Genomic DNA, 21,899 nt, shown 5'->3' on the forward strand with positions numbered 1-21,899 from the left:
GAACGCTTCATGGCATCACTTATTTCCCTAATTCTGCTTTCGTGGGATCTAAGCTGTTTGTTCCAGGCTTCCTCCTGATCCTTTCTCTCTATCTGTTTGTCTTCCAGATCACTAATTCTATCTTCTGTCTCAGTTACCCTAGCTTTGAGAGAGTTTAGATTGGATTGGAACTCATTGAGAGCATTGTGGACCTCCTCCCTGGTAGCTTTAAGCTCCGCCCTAACATTGTGAACATCCTGTCTGGTCGCTTTCAGTTCGGCTCTAATCAATTCTGTTTGGTCATCCATGGCTTTCTCCAACCTAGCTATTGCCTGGATAATTGTTAGCCTGAATTCTCTTTCCGACATATTGTCTATGTTGATAGCCGTTAGCTCTGTTGCGGAAGGTCCATCCTCTGTATTTTTCTTCTGTTGGGCATTCCTCCTCCTAGTCATTTTGGTGGGAGATGACTGAACAGATGTAGCTGGATGTATCAACTCTGGTGCAGTCAAGGTGCACCCTGGAACACTTCCTGATCTCCGTCTCAGAGAGAAGCCTCAGTCTGGGTGCAGAAGCTGAATAAATTCCCCCTTGGACGCTGGCAGTGCAGGTTCCAAGTTAAAGACCCTGGGGGCGCAGGATCTTTTGCTTGTCCCCAAAGCCAAGGCAGTGGCGGCTGTCTGGGAGCTCCTGACCGCCAGAGAGGTTCCAAGCAGCGATCGCACACTGAGATTTTGCCGCTGGCCGGGGCTGGGAGTGCCCGGCTTGCGCGCACCTCTTTTCAGAGGCGGCTGTGGGTCGGGCGCGCGTCTGGGGCACTGAGAACGGGGCGCTGGTCCGTAAGCCGCAGGCTGGGCTTTTGCGCGCCTCTGTCCGGGGAAGAGTTTCGCGGGCGCGCGGCTTAGATTTTGAAACAATGGCCCGGGTCAAGAAGCGCCCCAGGGCCTTAGAAACCCAGGAGAGCTGAAGCGACGTGCACGCGCATCTCAAGCTTTGTGGTAGGGCGAGCGCGCGTTCTGCAGACCGGCTCCCATCCCCTCACAGGAGCCGGAACCCCGCGCTCTGGGGCACGCTGGCGGCTTAGGGACCAGGAGCTGGTTTCTCCGCCGCACTCTCTCTGCCTCCACGCCGGGGAGGCCGTCTGGGACCGGGGACTCAAGCCCCTGTCCCTAGCCGCCCCGATTCCCACAGTTTGCCCCCGCGATCCTTTGCTCTTTTGGAGTGCTTTCAACCAGTCTCCGAGTTAATGCTGGTCCCCAGACGCAGGGCACTCTCGCTAGTATCGGGGTATTACTTTTGCACCGGTCACCTCTGGTGGCTCCCTCCCCCTTTTGTTTATCTTCCGATATCAGTCCGCTGTTCCCATTCCGCTTTACCTGCTCACTGGCTCTTCTGCCCCTGTAGAGATCCAGACGTGTATAATTCTGATCTCAGGCTGATTTCATGGGTGATCAGAGTTCTTTGGTAGGTAATCAGCTCACTTTGGGGTACCAGCTGAAAAGACGCCTCTTCCTAGTACCCCGCCATCTTGTCCCCCTTTCAATTTGATTTCTTTTTTTGAGATTTTGTTTATTTATTTGGAGGGGGGAGAAGTAGACTTCCCGCTGAGCAGGAAGCTCAAAATGGGACTCAATCTTAGCGCCCTGAGATCATGACCTGAGCTGAAGACAGATGCTTAACCAAGTGAGCCATCCAAGTTCCCCATATATATATATATATATATATATATATATATATATATATGTATATATTTTATTTTATTTTTTTTTTGAGAAAGAGAGTGAATGGGAGAGGATGACAAAGGGAGAGGGAGAGAGAGAATCATAAGCAGGCTGCATGAATAGCACTGAGCCCAACATGGGGCTCAATCTTGTGACCCTGAGATCATGACCTGAGTCAAATTCATGGGTCAGAAGCTTAACTGACTGAGTTATTCAGGCACCCCTGGATCTTTCTTATTTTCTCATATATGTACTTAACACTATAAACTTCCCTCTAAGCCTTGCTTTCATTGTATCTCACAAATTTTGATAATTTTTTTCATATTATTTAAAATATTTTTAATGTATCTTGAGAGTTCCTCTTTGGCTTACATGTTCTTTAGAAATGTATTATTTAATTTCCATACATTTTAAGATTTAAGATTTTTCAATTATCTTTCTGTTATTGATTTTTAGTTTTTGTTTTGTTTTGTTTTGTTTTGTTTTGTTTTCATTTGGTCAGAGAGCAGACATTGTATAATTTCTGCTTACTTAAATCTGTTAAGGTGTGTTTTATGGCCCAGTATGTGATCTATTTTGGTAAATGTTTCATGCGAGCTTGAGAAGAATGTGTATTCTGCTATAGTTGGATAGTTTATAAATCTCAATTACATCAGTTTGTTTGAGAGTATTGTTGAGTTGAACTTCCCTGAAATGGGCTGACTACTGGACTTATCCATTTCTGAAAGAAGGGTGCTAAAGTTTCAAGTATGAAAATGGATCTATATATTTTTCCTTGCAGTTCTTTTACACATAATTTGACTCTCTGTTGTTAGGATATTCATTCTTTTAAAATAACTTATCTGTCTTCCCTGTAAGACTGCGTAGTCCTGAGGGTATTTTCTCATTATTACATGTTCAGAGCCTAGAACTGTAAGTAGTACAAAGTATATACTCAATAAACAGTTTTTAAATGAATTAAAAAAATGTTTTCTATCAAGTGAGTATACTTTCAGAAGAGTTTTGATGAAAAACTAAAAAAAAAATTTGCAGACTTCCCACTTACATATTATCGTGATTGAGTATCAATCACATTTTGAAGTGACTTGTAAATTAGGCTTCCTTTAGGTGAGAAATAGGAACATCCAAATATTAGTACTTAAAATTGAGTGCTTACTGTTTTTCTGGTTAGACTGTTTTATTTCCATTGTCATGTTATTCTTTCATCAGTCATGTAAAATATGGAATAATTTCACTCTTATTTAATAAATGAGTAACAGAGACTTAGAAAGGTTAAAACTTTTTCCAAGATTAGCAACTATTAAGCAATGATCTTGGGTATTAAGCCAGATGTTTGAATCCCAAAGCACTGCTCTGGACAGCTGAAACAAGGGTATCAGAAATTAGAGCTGTTCCAGTAATACCATGTTTACTTTTAGGAGACTGGTCAATATATATGAGTAACTCAGTTAATAAGAAAAAAAAAAGTCTTCATTCTTGGGGAGCTATGGCCTCTTTAACAATGAAAAAATTGCTAAGATAAATCCTTTTGTGACAGGAGAATCGTTCTCTGATTTAGCCGTTCCATAAGTTTGGATTTCTAGTACATTGGGTAATCTTAAAGTGGGACTCTTGGGCACTTGAGTCGGAATTACCTGGATTATCTAGGCAAAATGTGTTTTGAACTCTTTGGGACTTAATTACTGGAGCAATTGTACAACTCTCCACTTCAGTTTGGCCCGTTAGATACAGCAACCAAGTAATTGAGATGGTTTTGTAAAATTGCGGTTTCCCAGTTTTACTGTTACTTCCTTTAAATTGAAGCCCCTCTATCACCATCCTCTATTTTCTAACATGAAAATGTTGATAAGGGTTATGGCTAGAAGGTCTAAGTGTGGCTTTAAACACCATTGAACACCTAATAGCTTTTTCATCTCTATAAACACTGAAGAGAAATAATTTATTAATGAAATCAAAGTTAATTAAAAATACTTTTTTACAATAGAGAAGTCTACTGCAAAAAATATCAAGGAACACTAAGATATATATATGCAGAATGTCTAACCATGAGATAAAATACTTATAATTTTTTAGAAGCACTGAAATGTCCAGTGACATGTATATATATGTATAATTGTACATTCGAATATATGTTGTTCTTAAAATTCTCCTAAAGAGACTTTATAATGGCCATTAAACAGAGTAGCAGAACAAAATGCATCTGGAAAAATATTTTAAATATACTGGATATGTAAGTAATCAAGAAAAATTGTTAAAAATGGAAATAACCCAACAAGAGTGTGAGAAAATTGTCAATACGTTTGGCCCTTTTTTGCTTTTAATCATGACTTGTGCGGTTCTCCTCAAGCTACTTCTTTGATACTATATAGATTTTCAGATGCCAGTGAAAGCAGTACTTGGTTTGTGTCACATACTGTGACTAAATTTGAAAGAAATTATCCTCAGTCTAAGAAAGAGACCTTAGCTGTAGTGACTGGAGTAATGAAATTGCCCAAATAAATTCTTGGAAGAGAAATTACCTTGACAACTGCCCATAAGCTCTTATTTGAAATCTTAAAACCCTAGATTGGGTAGCATCTGGAGCAGCTGCCAAAGTGCTGCAATGAACTTTAATACTGTCATATATTCAATATAAATATTTTCTGGAATACTCTAATGCAGATGTCTTTCCAAGGCTATCCTGAGAAATTTTATCAGTGAGTCTAATCAAAAACATTTTAGAACCTCTTCTCTTTAAAAATTACACATAAAAGGATAGAGTATATTACCAAGGAAATAAGATTTAAAAACAATTCTTCCTTATAAATGTGATTAGAACTCTATTCTGCTTGTGGTGTGAAAAAACACTTAATCATTTACAAAATATAACCATGATTATTTATTGATTGTTTTTAAGATTACTAACTACCAACTCTGTACTAGTTGCTGTGTTTAATCCTTCACGAGATTATAAACTAATCATCTAAAGATGATTCACCATGCATATCTTAAAATCTAATTTCTCTATGCTCTTTATTTTGTGTGATTATGTATATAAATATGTGTTCTGTCAGAAGTTGTAGGTTGAGTTTCCAATGTCATTGTTTGATGTGGACAACTCAGCACCATTCAGAATTTCCTCATTCATAAAGTATAAATAAATGGAAATTATGCTTGATGAATAAATTGAATTAGAAAATATATAAATTATTTTTCTTTTTTGTTACATTGAGAACCTATAATTATCTGCAGGTTAATTTTTCTATCATACTAGGAGCTAGCACAGTATTATAGTATCAAAAAATGGTAATTTTTTATTTTAATTTGTCTTCATGAATGATAAATCAAAGTCTGAAAAACCTCACCAATATTTTCAGTTGGTGTAAGAATTATTTTTATATATTTATCTGAAAAAGAAGAGGTGAAAAAATTCAATTTTATTATGAGTACACAGTAGGATGGTCAAAAGGTCAATGATAGAGGAAAATACTCTGCCATGCTTTCCTAACTTGAAATATATGATGACCAATTCTGATTCTCAGCCTGACTAGTTTGCTAGTCACTTTTTATTTAAAAAATATTCACTGATAGTAAGGTTAAAATTATGACCCCAGAGTAGTTTGGTTTCTGAGTAGGAAATGTAGGGGTTTAAAATCTCAAAGACCTGAAGACAAAGTCAAAGTCAAACTGAAGAGGTTTCAATTTGTTTGAAACATCTGTAAAGTTTCATGTTGCTAAAAATAGATACTATGTCTCAGTAAGCAACCACCTCCTCACTATATAAGAAAAGGTTTCTACACCGACTTCTGGTTTGTCTGCAAATACAAGCTGTAATCCTGTTCTTGTTTGTGTATCTCCCAGCTCATCCAGTTCTCTACAGAGTTATGAACTTGACCCATGGTCATTACTTGAAGCAAAATGGTTTGAATGAAAGTGCATGTGTCCACTTCACAACTAAGTACATCTTCTCCCTTCCGTTTATCTTCTTTTAACTCCTCTCCAATATTTCCTCCAGTGGTTGTGGTTCGGAATTCTGATGAGTTAATCTATGGTGTACTTGCTGAAATAAAAATCAGCATACCTCACTAAAAATTCTTTAAATATCAGTACACCAATTTCATGGCCTTTTAAAAGAAAGATAATGTTTAAAACAAATAAGACTTATTGGAAATGGGACCACATGAGTGCTGGAAAAATAAATCTGTTGTTTCTCCTCCTGTTTGTTACCCATAAAGATAAGCTTAAAAATGATACAAAATATTAAATCTATAGCTAACTTGTGGTGAAAAATAATCCCTTTATATGGAAAGAATGACAAAATAGACTGTCATTTCTTTTCTTAGGAAATATCTGCAGGAGTTATTATATCACCATTTTATAGGTTCACATAATTTAACAAAATTAAATAAATACAGTTTTCTGTATTTTTAGTTTTCTACATGTGTGATATAAGATGTCTAAACATTTTTTGGAAGAAAAAAAAATAATCCCTAGTAAAAGGTTTTCTGAAAATGAACTAAACAGATACGTGCCTATTTTAAGTACCCTAAGTATTTGCTCTTATTATAACATTTCTAAACACTATTCTTTCCCAGAGTGTAGCACTCTTAATTTTATAAGTATTTAGTAAGTGAATTGTCTAATCAAGTAATCACTTGCAAATTATATATTAAACAGATAGACTGAATACATAGTTCAACTAAAATATTTTTACTTTGATACACTTATAAAATCAGTTAAAATTCTTACTATTGCCCCTATAATCACCAGAGAAAACAATACATTTTGTCATGAATGATACCGCAATACTTATAACTACAAAGCATTGATATAGCTATTTACTTTTAAGTCCTTTAATTATAGCTTAACCACATCAGATTTTTAATTGCAGGCAATAATAATTCCAACCATTTGGGTATTATAGGACTCCTAAGTAAACCTTTTCAGTTGGTGATTTCTTTTAAGCTACCAAATATATTTTCAAAATACAATTATTTGGTGATTCAGCAAGAGATTCTGTACATAAATTCAGTCACTTAAATCATCAACCCCTATACATCTTATACGGTCCATTGGAAGATGGTTAAAAAATAAAATGATGTCAAGAAGGGTATGACATAGTGAACTCATGACTTAAATCATCTTGGCTTCCTAGTATCTATGTGACTTGAATTGAACTTGGTGAAGTTGTCTACTAAAGAATGGCTAAGTCTCAACAAATTTAGTTATGATGAAATGTCATAAATACAATTTCATAAAATAGCAATTCCAGTTCACTTGGTAACAGAAAAGACTACACAGGGAAAAAGTGCCTCAAATGCAAGATATTAATAAAATTAAATGCACAGGGCTAAAAATATTATTTAGATACATAGAATATTATGAATTATAAATGTATATGTAGTAAAAAAATCTTTTTATAGAGAGAGAAATAATATCAAGCAGGGTATCATAATTTGATTTAACTTCCCATTGTCTTATTTTGAAGCTCACTTTTAATAATAGCTGCCCAATAATTACTTTTAAATTGCTAGAAACTATAGGTTTTATTTTTTATTATTTAAATAAGATAAAAAATGTTAAACTATCTATAGAAAAATGTTTTGTCCTATCCGTCTATAGAAAAGAAACCACAAAGCTCATACATCACACAGCTGTGTTACTTTGATGATGGAATTGTAGTCAAAACAGCAATTTATAAATCTATGTCCTTACAAAAACCCTTTGTGGTATAACAGTGTTATTCTTGACTTAAACCCTTATTTCAAAGAAGTGTTAAGATCTTAATATATGTCCTTAAAGTACTTATTAATATTTTATGTGTGGAATCTTTAAAGTATTAGAATATTTAACAAGGTAATTAGACATTTGATTAAAATGTTTTGTGTATTTAATGTACAATTAGAGGATTAAGAAATAGTAGGTATCTCAAGCCTGCTTTATTTCCCCAATCTTTCATTTTTAATTTCCTAATTTCTCAGTTGATTGTTTTAGGAAGAAACTTCAAAGATTGAGCTGACATCTTTGAAGCATCATCTGGGAAACTGAATCTGAATAGCTTTTTTTTTTTTTTTTTTTTTACAAAGCCTTGAATATAGGATCTCACAAGGCTCAAAAAGAAAATGACCTGGCCTCTGCTCCTTGCACAATAAGGGTCAGCCCAGTTTTGCATTTACAATATAGCTACCTTTGTAATTCTTCTGCATGCTAGGGCACATTCAGTTATTAAAATAAGTTCACTGACAGTGAGTTTGCAACTTAAACTCTAAGTGAAAAAAATGAATATTTGTCAATCTGAAATATGCATCTCATCGAAATCTGAACTCATTCATAAAAGAGTTGTTTTTTCCTAGTGGCCAACCTATTTTTCTTATTAAGAATAAGCTTTTAAGTAGATAAAGAGAAAACCCTTTAAAATAGACCAGGAAACAGAATTGGCACTTCTTCTGTTGAAGAAGTAAAGGAGTGAGTCCTTGGTCCCATATTCATTTCTTGAATAAATTTCAATGCAGGCTGTCTTGACATAAGCATCCACATTCCACTGACCTTTATTTTGTAGTCTAGAGAGACTGGGACCACACAGAATTGGTGCTGTTTATAGCTAACTGTACTTAAACTTTGTGTCTGATCAACTTAAGTGTATTGGATTTGAAAACAGTTAGTCAATTGTTTCTAGTCCCTAGGTGGTGGTTTATGGTAATGTTTGCATCAATACTAACAAAAGCCATACCACAGTACAAAGTACATCAAGGAAATGAAAGACAAGGCTGCCTGTTGTCAGTTCTGTCTACAATAAAGACAGGATTCAGAGCTGGGGCAGAGATCGTTAGAGAAACACAAAAATGAATGAACCACAAAAATCGTAGGACTGATGGTTCACATCAAAGGTTTGGGGACTGGCTAATGGGCAAGGTTGCACACAGGCCACAAGACATATACCCTGGACTCATTTGGCCAAACAGAAAGGTCACCAAAAAGAAGGGAAAAGGTTCCTAAGATAGCATGAAGCAGTCTTCTGGAGAAACTATATAAAGAGAAGGAAGAAAAGAAAGCCAGCATTAACAGTGCTATGTAAACTACATCCACTTCAAACGGCATTTTTTGGTGAACAAATCTATGTCTATTTTTATTTCTAACAGCAAAATTCCTAATGTTGAGAATTAGAACATGAAACTTTTATATTTGCTGGAGTTTCTTCTGTCCCCAAAAGATAAATACAATGCATTAAGTACGGATTCAGTGAAGTTTAAATACTTTGAGCCTTACTACATATAAATAAAATGGTCCAGAATGTTTTCTTAATTTTAAAGAATCTTTTATGTCTGGAGAACAGCTGGTGTATATGTAAGCAGATGTGCATAAATAGGACAATAATGATAACAGAATTGATTTTGATATTTTTCTCACTTTGTCTGAATCAGCTTATCATGTATAATTTTAAAAGCACAATTAAAGGAACTAAATGCTACAATAATATGACATAGTCATACAATGGCATCTATTAATGTAAGAATGTAGTTATCCTTTATTTGAAGCCTACCCTCCAGATACCTGCTGTGCTGCTAGATGCTAGAATGTCAAAGAAAAATAAGTGAAAGCATATCTCATCATGGGGTAAATTGCCTGTTGAAAAGAAATGTACTTAGTTTCTCATTTGAATGCTGCTTTCAGTTAAAAAAAAAAAAAAAATAGGAAGGATTGTTATCAAGGTAAGGACTAATCTTTCCTGACCCAAAAGAGAGAGAGAAAGAGGACAGAGAGAGAGAGAGAGAGAGAGGAGGAAAGAAAAAAAAACAAAAAACAAAAATCAAAAACGTTCATTTGAACAAAAGCTGCAGCAATCTAGAAAAAAGAAAAAATGCCAACATTGTTTCCCATTGTATTTTAGGGCTATTGTTAAGCTTTCAGTATCAATTAATACAATATAAAATCCATTTCATATTGAAAAGATGTACAAAATCACTGATTTCTATTTTGGAAAGAAAAATATCTGTTGAAGAGTTGTATGTGATTTTTATACTACTATTTAATCACATGTAGCTGATAGTCATTTATAATCTGTGAGATATATGCCAAACTATACCTTACTATTTAAATGACACACATTAGTCATACTTCAAATGGATAGGCATCCCCTCGAGTCCCATAGATAAGGATTTAGTGTATCAAGATGTGTATTTACACAGGTATAGCATTTTTGCAAAGCACATTTGCATTGAAACAATTATCCAGGACTTTGCAAATAATATTGGATCATTTTATTTGAAATGTATTTGCTCATTCTGTCTTTTTCCTAGTGCATTTTAAAGTAAAGAAATAATAAAAAGATTGTTTCTTTAAATTAAAACTCAAAACCTACCCTTCACATTTAAAGTAAATATTAATTTAATATGGGTAGATTAGTAACAAATTATCATAGAAGGAAGTCTTTTTAAAGCAATGTCAATGCTTAAATAATTATTACCAAATTTCCTTGACCTGTTTTATAAACTGCAAAGCATTAATTCCCTTGGGAGGTTTGCAACTTAATTTACCCAACACATTTTTCATTGCTTCATAAAAAATCTTTTTGTAATTTGCTAATTTTCAATTCGTCTCTAAATAGCATATTTTTAAAAGCTCACAAAGTTGGCATTGTGAGCCAGAAACATTTATATTCTTTTTAAAAAGAACAAACCCTTTATTAATAACCTGAGCCCCATGTTGTTTAGAGATGAACATAACAATATTCATTTCTTCAAAGAACAGTTTTTATATGATGTTCATAAGTTCCATGGCATTATATTTTTGTGATTTCCCAGTGCTGTCATTTAAAATAGTTTTACAGAGAGGAAAAGATAACACTTCTCTGAAACAAGTTTATTGATGCATGCTTACAAGAATGGGATATAATCTGAAGCTACCCCATAAAATTTTATTAGACAAAAAAATTATTTTTTTGAAAAAATTATTCAGAGAACATATATAACAGATAAGGAAACAAACAAAACCCAATCCATGTGAAATAACAAAATGAGTTTGGCTAGATATTTTAAAAAATCCAAGGACGTTTGAGCGTTAGCTGTCATTATGGTCCAGTTCACTGTTTATTTCCTCGGTATGCATCTCCTGACCTGTATATAAAATTCATAGTTTCAAAAGTGACATGTGCAAGCCTTGGACAACTGGGGAAAAGGCATATTTCCTGACCTTGTAACCATAGCAACCACTTGCTGATTGGTAGCAGGCAGGCTTTCCATCCTTTACCACTGAAGGCAAGTATGTGAGGTTGTTGGCTTTGTTTGTGACTCTGGCTTTATTTACATGCAAACAGGAATACCAGACCTGAAATCATTGTTTTCCGCTAAGCATACTATCATAGAATTAGGAGGAGGGGCTTACTTTTATAGCTTTTAGTAATATTACAATTACAATGAAATCAGAACACATTTTCCACCGAAGCTGTGTGTAGAAGCTTAACTTAGGATCTTGTTCTATTCAGCTTTGCACCTCACCGTCAATCCTCTGCCCCAAGAACAGAAAAAATATGGATGGATGGCGATACGTACCTTTTAAAAAGATTCCACAAAATCGGTATCATATTTTATTTGATGATAAGCTTTACATGGAAGGAAGAAAATAAACTCCTTTAAATTATGCTAATGACAGGGTCTATTTCCATAAACTACATTAAATGGTAATTAGGCAAGCATTTATGTATTGTTTGCATCCCTGAGAGGCTAAGCTATTTAAAATTCCCTTCTGGAATGACCTAATCCAAACTTCTTCCGATGACTTTGCTTCATATGCAGGATATTTGCCTTGGGAGAGTGGAGACTCTCCTTTTCATTTTCTTTGCCCCAACTATTCCACTTTCTTCTCATAACCAGCTTCTCACCCTCTTGTGACATAAATGAGAAATGGAATTTTGTAAAATTCACTTTGGTGAATAATCTGTTCATGGATTTGGGGGGATGAACCAGGCACACACTGAATCCACTCTAACCCTCCAATTGGACCTCCCCTCCCATATCAAAGTTATGTGTTGTGATAGAGAAGCCATATGAAAATTCGTCTTAGCAAATCCTTGCTTGAGTGCAGAATAATGAAAGGATATAAACTGAGACTTCAACATTATATTGAAATATATTTATATGGCATCTTCTAAAAACCAAATGCTCTAATTTTTATATAAATCTATCATATGGTTTGTATTTATTAATAAATTTTGTCAGAAATTATTCAATGAAATAAATCCATTTATAAAACTAACATTTATAAAATGTTAAAAACATTATAAAAATTATAATTTTATAAAAACTAACATTTCCCTGAAATCTCCTCTTAACTAACATAGATACACTCACATACTATTTTACTAAGATGTTCTCCTTTTGTTTATGATATGAGTTTAAATCATATTATGCAATTAAATAAATATTCAATAAAATATTTCTGATGAAATCAGATCAAATTTCAAGTAAAATGATTTTCACTTCTACAGTTGAAGTATGAAAAATTTTTTTTGCCATAATATTAAGATAAACATAAAATGAGCAAAAATTCAAAATAGAAGTATTTTTTTTAAACCATTATGCTAGTGGCATTATCCTATTAGTAAATAAGCAGTGAATTAGAGTAAAAAAAAAGTGCTCTGTAACTTACACAATACATATTAAAAAAAGATTTAAGAATTCACTATACATGTTCACAGTCTCTCTGGGACCTACTTAACAATTCTTCTATATAAAGCTGTCACCCTTTCTTGTTTGTTGTTGTTGTTGTTTTCTCCTGGAAAGGTCATTTTCTGATTTATTTGTATTTTTTAGATATTCTTCAAAGTGACAGGATGTTTTTTTTGTTTAATAAGAGATAATTCAATACTAATAATTTTATAACAAACCCCTATAATTTTTTCATAACCTTTAACATTTTAAAAATGTTAATACTTCAGCTTCATATTATCATCTTTCTATATGGTATAAAAAAAATGGTTGCCTTAATAGAAACATTAAAAACAGAGAGTCTTGTATCAATGCTTAGCTAATATTGGGAAAGATTTTTTTCATTTTTGAACATAATGGTAGTATTCAGACATAATTTGATTTTAGTGTATTCCTGTAAAGTTCTTTTCCTGCCCTGATGTACTATATAAAACATTTCTTAACTCATTAATGTCAAGTATAAATTAGTTTTATATTGGAATTTTAACATTCTAGCCTCCACGGGCAACATAAAAACTAGACCATTGTCAGAAATGGTGTTAGGCTGCATGCAAATTTAAACCAGGTATCATTTATCATCAAAGAAAATACAAGATATATTAAACTTTCGGGTGTCCATACCACGGTCCCCAGTACCACAAATTATTTTGTTCATCTTTACTCTTAAAATATCAACAGTTTTTACTGAACACATGCAGAGCAATTTCAGCAATCATATTTTAATGTGCTCCCTGGATTTACCAAATCAGAGTATGACTAATAGTCAATGTTCAAATGTCTAAGATACATTTTTTCATATATATGCCCTGAATATCTGAACAGGCACGTTGTATTGTATTAATATCATAATTCAAAGGGAAATTTATTAACCCTCCAGTATTCCCATCATTGCTAAAAGTTGCAAATTCTAGGTGGCAGAACCTAGACAGTAATATCAAATTTTAATAACAATTCCTCTTCTTCAGTCAGGGCTATACTGGAGAAAAGCATAAATTGCTGTGACTGACCATTGGTTGTTAGAGAAGCAATCTGACTTTTCCACACCCTTATTTCAGTGTATCTGCTCTGTCCCTCAGCTGTATTAATGATAGCATGAAAGGTCACATGATAAACGAGTGACAAAAATATCAAAACATATTAGCCTGTAGCTTTGTTATCAGTGTATGACAGAGATGACAGAAAATTGTATTTTTCCCCTGAATAATTTTGCGTTACATTTTGCTGGCTAGGCAGAGTGAATTAGGGAGAAATTCCTGCCTCTGACTGTATGTCTCCTTTTCTGACATACTTGAAGTAATAATATACATTAATAATAGGGACTGTTCTCAGAGAAGGGATAAGAATTCAAGATCCGACAGTCTCCATTCTATCACCTGCTATCCTTGTTTTGATTCCAGGAAAAACAAATTTTCTTTAAAATATGCATTGAATTGAGCATTATTAATGTTGGTGATAATAGGCTCCAGTAGTATATAGACCTGGCAAGTGGATCATAGAACAATTTTTTTAAAAAGGAACCTAAAAAGCAAGTCTTCATGACATTATATATCAAACTGCACTATTTTATATTTAGAGAAAAGCATGTCCACTAATTAAATAAAGGCAATCTCAATGATGTCTGATCTATCTCGTTGGGATGTGGACCTAGTAATTACAAATTACAAGCAGAATTTATACCTGCTGGTTTACAGACTGTCAGGGATTGTAGACCCTGGGGAGATGAGGTTTGCAATCTTTGAGAAGAGATTATAGAAATTGGCCAGGGCTTAATGTCCTGCAGAGCTAGGGTGTAGTCTCCAGGGGTAGGTTAAGTCCTGTCTTGTCTGAGTTACTCTTTCCTGGGTAAATGACAACACTGCCAACTCAGTCTTATGCATCTCTTAAAAGACATCTGTCTGAATTGAATTAATTAATTATTACTGGAATATTAATATAATTACACTTCTGGGAGGCTAGTCAATGCAAGTTATGGAATTTTTATATAGACATATTTGACTTTAAATTTTAAAAAAATACTTCAAACTTACAGAGATGAAATATTTTAATATTATAACTTAAGAATAAATTTAAAAGCAAGATATTCTTATGTTAGTAAATCTGAATCAGGCTTTGGGCAAAATATTGGTGTTACAAGAGTAGGTAAGAGCAACTGTCTGACCTCAAGGAGCTTAAACTCTAATGAGGTAGACAAACTAAGTGGTTGTTATAATGTAGTAATAATCACAAGTCTTGTGAGAGAGGAAACATCAGCATTACAGTAGGCAGTTTACCTACCTAGTCCTATCTTGTAGCTTCAGAAGAAGCAGATTTAAGTACACATACCATGGCTGATATTTGTGGTATAATGCTGAAGCTCAGAGATCCCCCCACATATTTCAGAGAAAAGGAATTTTCTCTGAAATATGTCCATTTTTAATGTGACACTTTTGTATTCAATTCCAGTGAAAGTGGATTACCCTAGAAAATGGACTAGAACATTTCTTTGAAATAATTTTGACCTTCTGAAAACAAATTAACAACAAAAAATGAGTAAAGCTAAACTGCAACCACCAAAATGATTCAAGTTTTTGAATTCATGTATTCCTCCAGCACGTCTAGTGTTCTAAATAGAAACTTATTAAGGTTGGAGAAATATGATTAAAATCTTCAACCTCAAGGAAGAAGAATCTAAGAGGGATGACAGTTAGTCAAGCAGATATAGTTTTATAAGCACCCCCCCCAACCGGTTATTCCAATGAACCATCCTACCATAAGAAATTTCAATAACACAGAGGACAGATTGGAAGAGGCAAGATTTTACCGTCTATCAAAGGAGAAGATAGAAGTTAGTCATTCAGAAAAATAAGTATGGACCTGGGCAGGAAGCTATCCTACAAAGACTGTGGGTGTGAAAATGCTTATCAGGTTTGGGAAAAGATATTTAATTCTATTTGCAGGTATGGCTCTCTGGCCAGAACTAAAATGGATGAAACCAAAATAGTAGTTTATCATTTACTACAGTATGTGTTATAAATAACAGGAAAACCACAAACAGTGGCTTAAACTATAAATTTAAAAAGTTTATTATTTGCTCAACTTGTAGTCCAGAGTTAGTTTGGAGGTTTGTTGATGTCATCAAGAATCCAAGTGCTGGGACGCCTGGGTGGCGCAGTTGGTTAAACGACTGCCTCCGGCTCAGGGCGTGATCCTGGAGTCCTGGGATCGAGTCCCACATCAGGCTCCCAGCTCCATGGGGAGTCTGCTTCTCCCTCTGACCTTCTCCTCGCTCATGCTCTCTCTCACTGTCTCTCTCTCTCAAATAAATAAAATAAAATCTTAAAAAAAAAAAAAAAAAAAAAGAATCCAAGTGCTTCCCACCCTTCCCTTCCAATATAAAAGTGTTGATTTTCATCATTGGGCTTGTCACCTTGTGGTCAAATGGTGGCCACTGCAATTTCAGACATTGTGTCCCTAACTTAACTAAAACAGAAAGGTCAGCAATGGAACAAAGGTGGATCTCTTCACCTACCTTTGTCTCTTTATCATGGGGAAATTCCAGTTCAGACGACCCTCAGGGTTTCTTTGTCCAAGACTAAATCCCATGATCCCCTCTATCTGCAGTGGAAGAAGGAAAAGAATGTGTCTGCCTCTTTCACAGGAGGAAGAGGGTGAGAGATAAAAGAGTAAGAGATGGCTGTTAGAACAGCAGAAACCCACGTCTGCCCATGGGTCTGCTTGTGAAGGTTCATATGTACCATGATGGGATTGGAATTTACTGAGACTGTAAGATACAGTAGAAAGAGCACAAGAAGAGAGATCTGAGTTAAAACCTGTTTTTTTAAATTATTATTTATTATTATTATTACACTAGTTATTAGTATAAAAGTAATGTGTATAAAGTGTGCAGTGCTGCACCTAGTACATTAATTAGATTGTTAATGTGTATTTTGTTTCCTTTTTTCTTTCTTTCCTTCCATTCCTTTCTACCTTCCTTCCTCTCTCTCTCTCTTTCTTTCAAAAAGAGGAAGCCATTGAAGCTTGTTAGGCAAGTAAAACTGATCAAATCCAGTAGCTCTGAAGAGAGAGATTACCCTGAGAAAGGACAAGATGCTATTGTAATAATTTAGGGCATGCAGAGAACCTGGTCAAGGGCTATAATGATGATGACAGTCAGAAACAAGAGTGATATTTTAGAGAAACAAAAAACAACAAAGTATACTGAGTGATTTGTTCTGTATTATGGAGTTAAGAATCAGGACACATCAAGGATGAAGATATATCTTGGTGGATATAGAGCCAACCAAAAGAGAGTACAGAGGGTTTAGTGGTTTAGTGGGGGAATTCTGGCATATTCATTTATGGGTTTCTGCTGAGCTTGGTATATCAACCTGATCTCTCAAAGGAACTGCCCAATTGAAAACTGTAACTATTGTTAAAACTGGTGGATTGAGGGGCGCCTGGGTGGCTCAGTGGGTTAAAGCCTCTGCCTTCAGCTCCGGTCATGATCCCAGTGTCCTGGGATCAAGCCCCCCCCCCCCATGGGATCTCTGCTCAGCAGGAAGCCTGCTTCCTTTTCTCTCTCTCTGCCTGCCTCTCAGCCTGTTTGTGATCTCTATCTGTCAAATAAATAAATAAAATCTTTAAAAACAAACAAACAAACAAACCTGTTGGACTGAAGTAGTTGAGAAACAGAGAAGATAGGTGAGAAGAGAGAAGGATGGGAAAAGGAGCTGGACATATTTAAATAGGTTTTGTTTTGTTTGTTTAAGAGAGACAGTCATGGTTGGGATAGGGGAGAGGGGCAGAGTGAGAGAGAGAATCTTTAGCAGGTTCCATGCTCCATGGTGAGTGCTGAGCATAATAGAGCTGACTCAAGGCTGGATCTCACAACCCTGAGATCCTAACCTGAACCAAAATCAAGAGTTAGAGGCTTAACCAACTAAGCCACCCAGGTGCCCCTAAATAGAATTTTATGAATAGACATAGGAAGGAGAATGACAGGGAAGAGGGGAATAGATAAAGTGGAATTGCAGAAGCTCAGGAAGACATTTTGAAAACAGGCTACAGTGAAGTAAACTGGAACTAAAAGTTGTTTTATTCAATTTGGCAACCAAGACATCATTTTTTGACCTCTGAATAAATAATTTTTCTACAATGATGTGAGCAAAAGTCAAATTTTAGTGGACTTCCATGTGAAAAGGAGAAGCAAGGAAGAGAGGAAACATTGACAAGCAGATGTAATGTGATTTAGACTGAAAATGTAATATTGCCAAAAGCATCTTTTAACATAATTTTTCATTAGTTATTTAATGTCAGCAATATATTATTTATAAAGCCATTTACTCTTATGCAAATAATTATTATATTTAATTATTTTAGAGCTTATTCTTCCTTCATTTAACATTGCCAAAGATAAGCATTTACTTATTATGTTTCACTAAATATTTGTATACTTTCTCAGCTGTGTAACCTTGTGTTTACTGATAATATAAATTGAGTTTAATAATTCAAATAACTATTTTTATCATTAGTAATTTATATTTTAATACCTGTTTATTTTATAGATAATGTCTAAACTATTTCTTAATCTTCCAATGGCTCAGCAAGTCACTGAAGTATAATTATATCTTAATTAACCATTGAAAGAATATTTATTTCTCTAAAAAATTATGAAGCATTTATAGACCTACAGAAAATAGTTTTATCTACAAGTTTTTGTTTTATTCTTCTTCTTCTTCTTTTTTTATCTAATTCATTTAGCAGTGTAGGCAAGTTTGCCTTAAAGGACTTTTTTTTTTCTGATTATATCAAATTAGATCTTTTAAAATTACTGGTACAATAATTTTCTCTACCTTTATTCTTCCTATCCATTATTTATGTAGTATAATTGGGGTACATGATATCTTATAATTTACAATCTAAATTATATTAAAGCCATGGCTAAATCATGTATTTAAATTCTTATCCAATAATATTGAATACTAATTCCTTGAGTTTTCCATGGGGATGAGAGGTTAAATTTCAATGCATGGGCAATTCATAATGGCTATGCTTCAGATTTGATCTCTGAGGAATTTCTCAATTCCTGATTGTGGTTCACACATCACTTATGGTAGAAATAAATGTGATTAGAGACAGCTTTCTAAATATTAGGTGGTACTTACTTTTAAGGATACTATTTAATATACAAACATTCAAGTTTTATACACATGCATACACATACACATATATATACATCTATACAATATTTAAATATATTTATTGCACATGTATAAATGTGTTATATGCACACCTGTAGAGAGAGAAGACTGTGTATTTAGAAAAGACTTTTTAGGTTGTTTTATAGAAAACCTTCCATGTTTTTTGACAGACAAGAGTATCTTTAGGGGAGAAATCAGTTAAATGTGGATGTCCTCTGGAGTTCTGCTTTCTATTACATAGTTGTCCATCTCTACTCTCTGCATGACTTCAAAAAGTTATTAAATTTAGTATTTCTTTTTTTTTTTTTTAAGATTTTATTTATTTATTTGAGAGAGAGATACAGTGAGAGAGAGCATGAGCGAGGAGAAGGTCAGAGAGCGAAGCAGACTCCCCGTGGAGCTGGGAGCCTGATGTGGGACTCGATCCTGGGACTCCAGGATCACGCCCTGAGCCGGAGGCAGTCGTCCAACCAACTGCGCCACCCAGGCATCCCTAAATTTAGTATTTCTGATTGGAAGTAGTGTTAGTCCAAAGAGTGATTCTATGCCACTACTAGAAGCAGAAGATACATTTGCTTTTTTTTTTTTTTTTTAAGATTTTATTTATTTGATAGACAGAGGTTACAAGTAGGCAGAGAGGCAGTCAGAGAGAGAGAGAAAGCGAAGCAGGCTCCCTGCTGAGTGGAGAGCCCGATGCGGGGCTTGATGCCAGGACCCTGGGATCATGATCTGAGCCGAAGGCAGAGGCTTTAACCCACTGAGCCAGCCAGGCACCCCGATACATTTGCTTTTTCAAATGCTATTCTTCCCAACAAATTTACCAGTAAGATGTTAACAAATATTGTTACTAGAACTACTTCTTATGCTGAGGTGAAGAATTTAGGAAAAATAAAAACCTTTTTTTTTAATTTTCATGGTACATTGGATTAGAATATTAATGGATTTTTCCATTCTACATCTACAAATACCTTTGCTGTACCCAAGATATATGGTAAAAATAATTACAAATTAGGTTTTTAATTAGGATTTGACTGTCTGTGTGTAATAGAGCTATTTACAGCTATAGTGACTCATTAGTTATTTTTCTTCAGTATTTAATTTCCAATCAGTTTAGTTAACATTGTAAATGCCTATAAATGGAACATTTGATGTAATCAAATGTATATATTTGGAATAGGATTTTCCCAAATTTTAATTCCAAATTTACCCTAAATGACACTAAATATTTTTAACCAAACTAAGCTTCAGTTTCCTTATCTATAAAAGTAGAGATCACAATATTTATTTTATATTAAATAATATTAATCTAAATTAGCCTTGTTAGACTAAGAGGTACACTGAGTTAATCATCATTATCATTTTTGTACTTTGGTAATACATAAATATAGATAGGCATACATAGAATCACAGATTATATATTTACTGAAAATACACATTGTACATTTTCACTAAATTTCAATACTAAAATTTCTATGGAAATTTAAGGAACTAGAGTAGTTTAAATCTTTTTTTAAAAGAATAAAATTGAGGACTGATGTCTGATGTTTCAAAATTCAAAATTTACTATAAATCTTCTGAAATTGAGCAGCCTGATACTGACATAAAGGCAGATACATAGATCAACAGAATAGAATTAAGAATCCAAAAATAAATTTTCACACTTATGGTTCACTGATTATGACAAGGATAAGAAGACAATCCACTGGGGAAAGTGACAAATGGCACTGTGATGACTAGATCCCTACATGTAAAAAGTGAATTTCTATCCTTACCTCATAAAACATACAAAAACTAACTAAAAACAGTTTGTAGATCTTAATGTAAATTCAAGAAAACTACAAAATTCCTAGAAGAAAATATAAGAATAAGTGTTCATGGCCTTGAATGAGGCAATGGCTGATTAGATATGACACCAAAGGTAGAAACAACAACAATTTAAATTGGGCTTCATTAAAATTAAAAACATTTATATGGCAAATAATACAATCAAGAAACACAATCCACAGAATAAGAGAAAATATTTGGTAATCATTTATATGACAAGGGACTTGTATCCATACATTAAGAAATCTTCCAACTCCATAGTGAAAAGACAAATAATCCAATAAAAAATGGGCAAAGGAAAAAAAAATGGGCAAAGGATTTGAATTCACATTTTTCAAAAGAAGGCATACAAATGACTAATAAGTACATGAAAAGTTGCTTAACATAAGCTATTAGGAAATGCAAATGATATACCATTTCAAACACAGCAGATAAAATAGAGAATAGAGAAAATAAGTGTTTACAAAGACGTAGAGAAATTAGAATCCTCCTACATTGTTGGTAGAAAAATAAATCATTGCTACTACTTTGGAAAACAATTTGGCACCCTTCAAATGTCAAATGTAGAGTTATCATTTGACCGGCAATTGCACTTTTAGGTTTATACCCAAGAGAAATGAGAACATATGTTTATGCAAAACCTTGTACATGAATGTTTTTAGCTGCCTTATTTATAATTGCCAAAAACCAAAAATAACCCACTTTTCCCTCAACTGGTGAATGGATAAACAATATGTAGTGTATTAATTATGAAATATTCAGTAATGAAAAGAATGAAGTACTAATACATACTACAACGTACATAAACCTTGAAGCCAATGTGCTAAGTAACAGAAAACAGTCAGAAAAACATGTATTGATGGGATGCCTGGGTGGCTCAGTTGGTTAAGCCCCTGCCTTCAGCTCAGGTCATGAGCCCAGCCTCCTGGGATCGAGTCCCGCATTGGGCTCCTTGCTCCGCAGGGAGCCTGCTTCTCTTGCTGCTTCTGCCTGCCACTAGGTCTGTCTATGTGTACTCTCTCTCTCTCTGACAAATAAATAAACAAATCTTTAAAAAAAAAAAAAAAAAGAACTTGTATTGATGATTCCACTTCTGTGAAATATTCAAAATAAGAAAATCCACAGAAAGAAAGTAGATTAGTGGTTGCCTAGGACTTGGGTGGAGGTGGAACTGGGCTGGGAAGTAGAAAAGAGTGGGAGTGGAGAGCAACTGCTAGTGTATATGGAGTTTCCTTGGGGTAAAGAAAATCCCTTAAAATGAGAATTTGGGGATGGTTGCAGGACTCGGTGAACATGCTAAAAGTCACTGAACCATACAAGCAAAATGGGTAAATTTTATGGTATGTGAAATGAATCTCAATAAAGTTGTAAAGACAAATTTATAAGACATAGCATACATGTTGTTCCTTAGATTTTAGTATGTTTGACAGTAATAAAATTCAACCTTTCTGTTTATTTGTTTTAATGTTGGCAAGATGTTTTATTACCAAAAAATCATTCCTAATCCAAATAAA

Source organism: Neovison vison, chromosome 4, assembly GCF_020171115.1.
Source record: "Neovison vison isolate M4711 chromosome 4, ASM_NN_V1, whole genome shotgun sequence".
Classification (NCBI taxonomy): Eukaryota; Metazoa; Chordata; class Mammalia; order Carnivora; family Mustelidae; genus Neogale; species Neogale vison.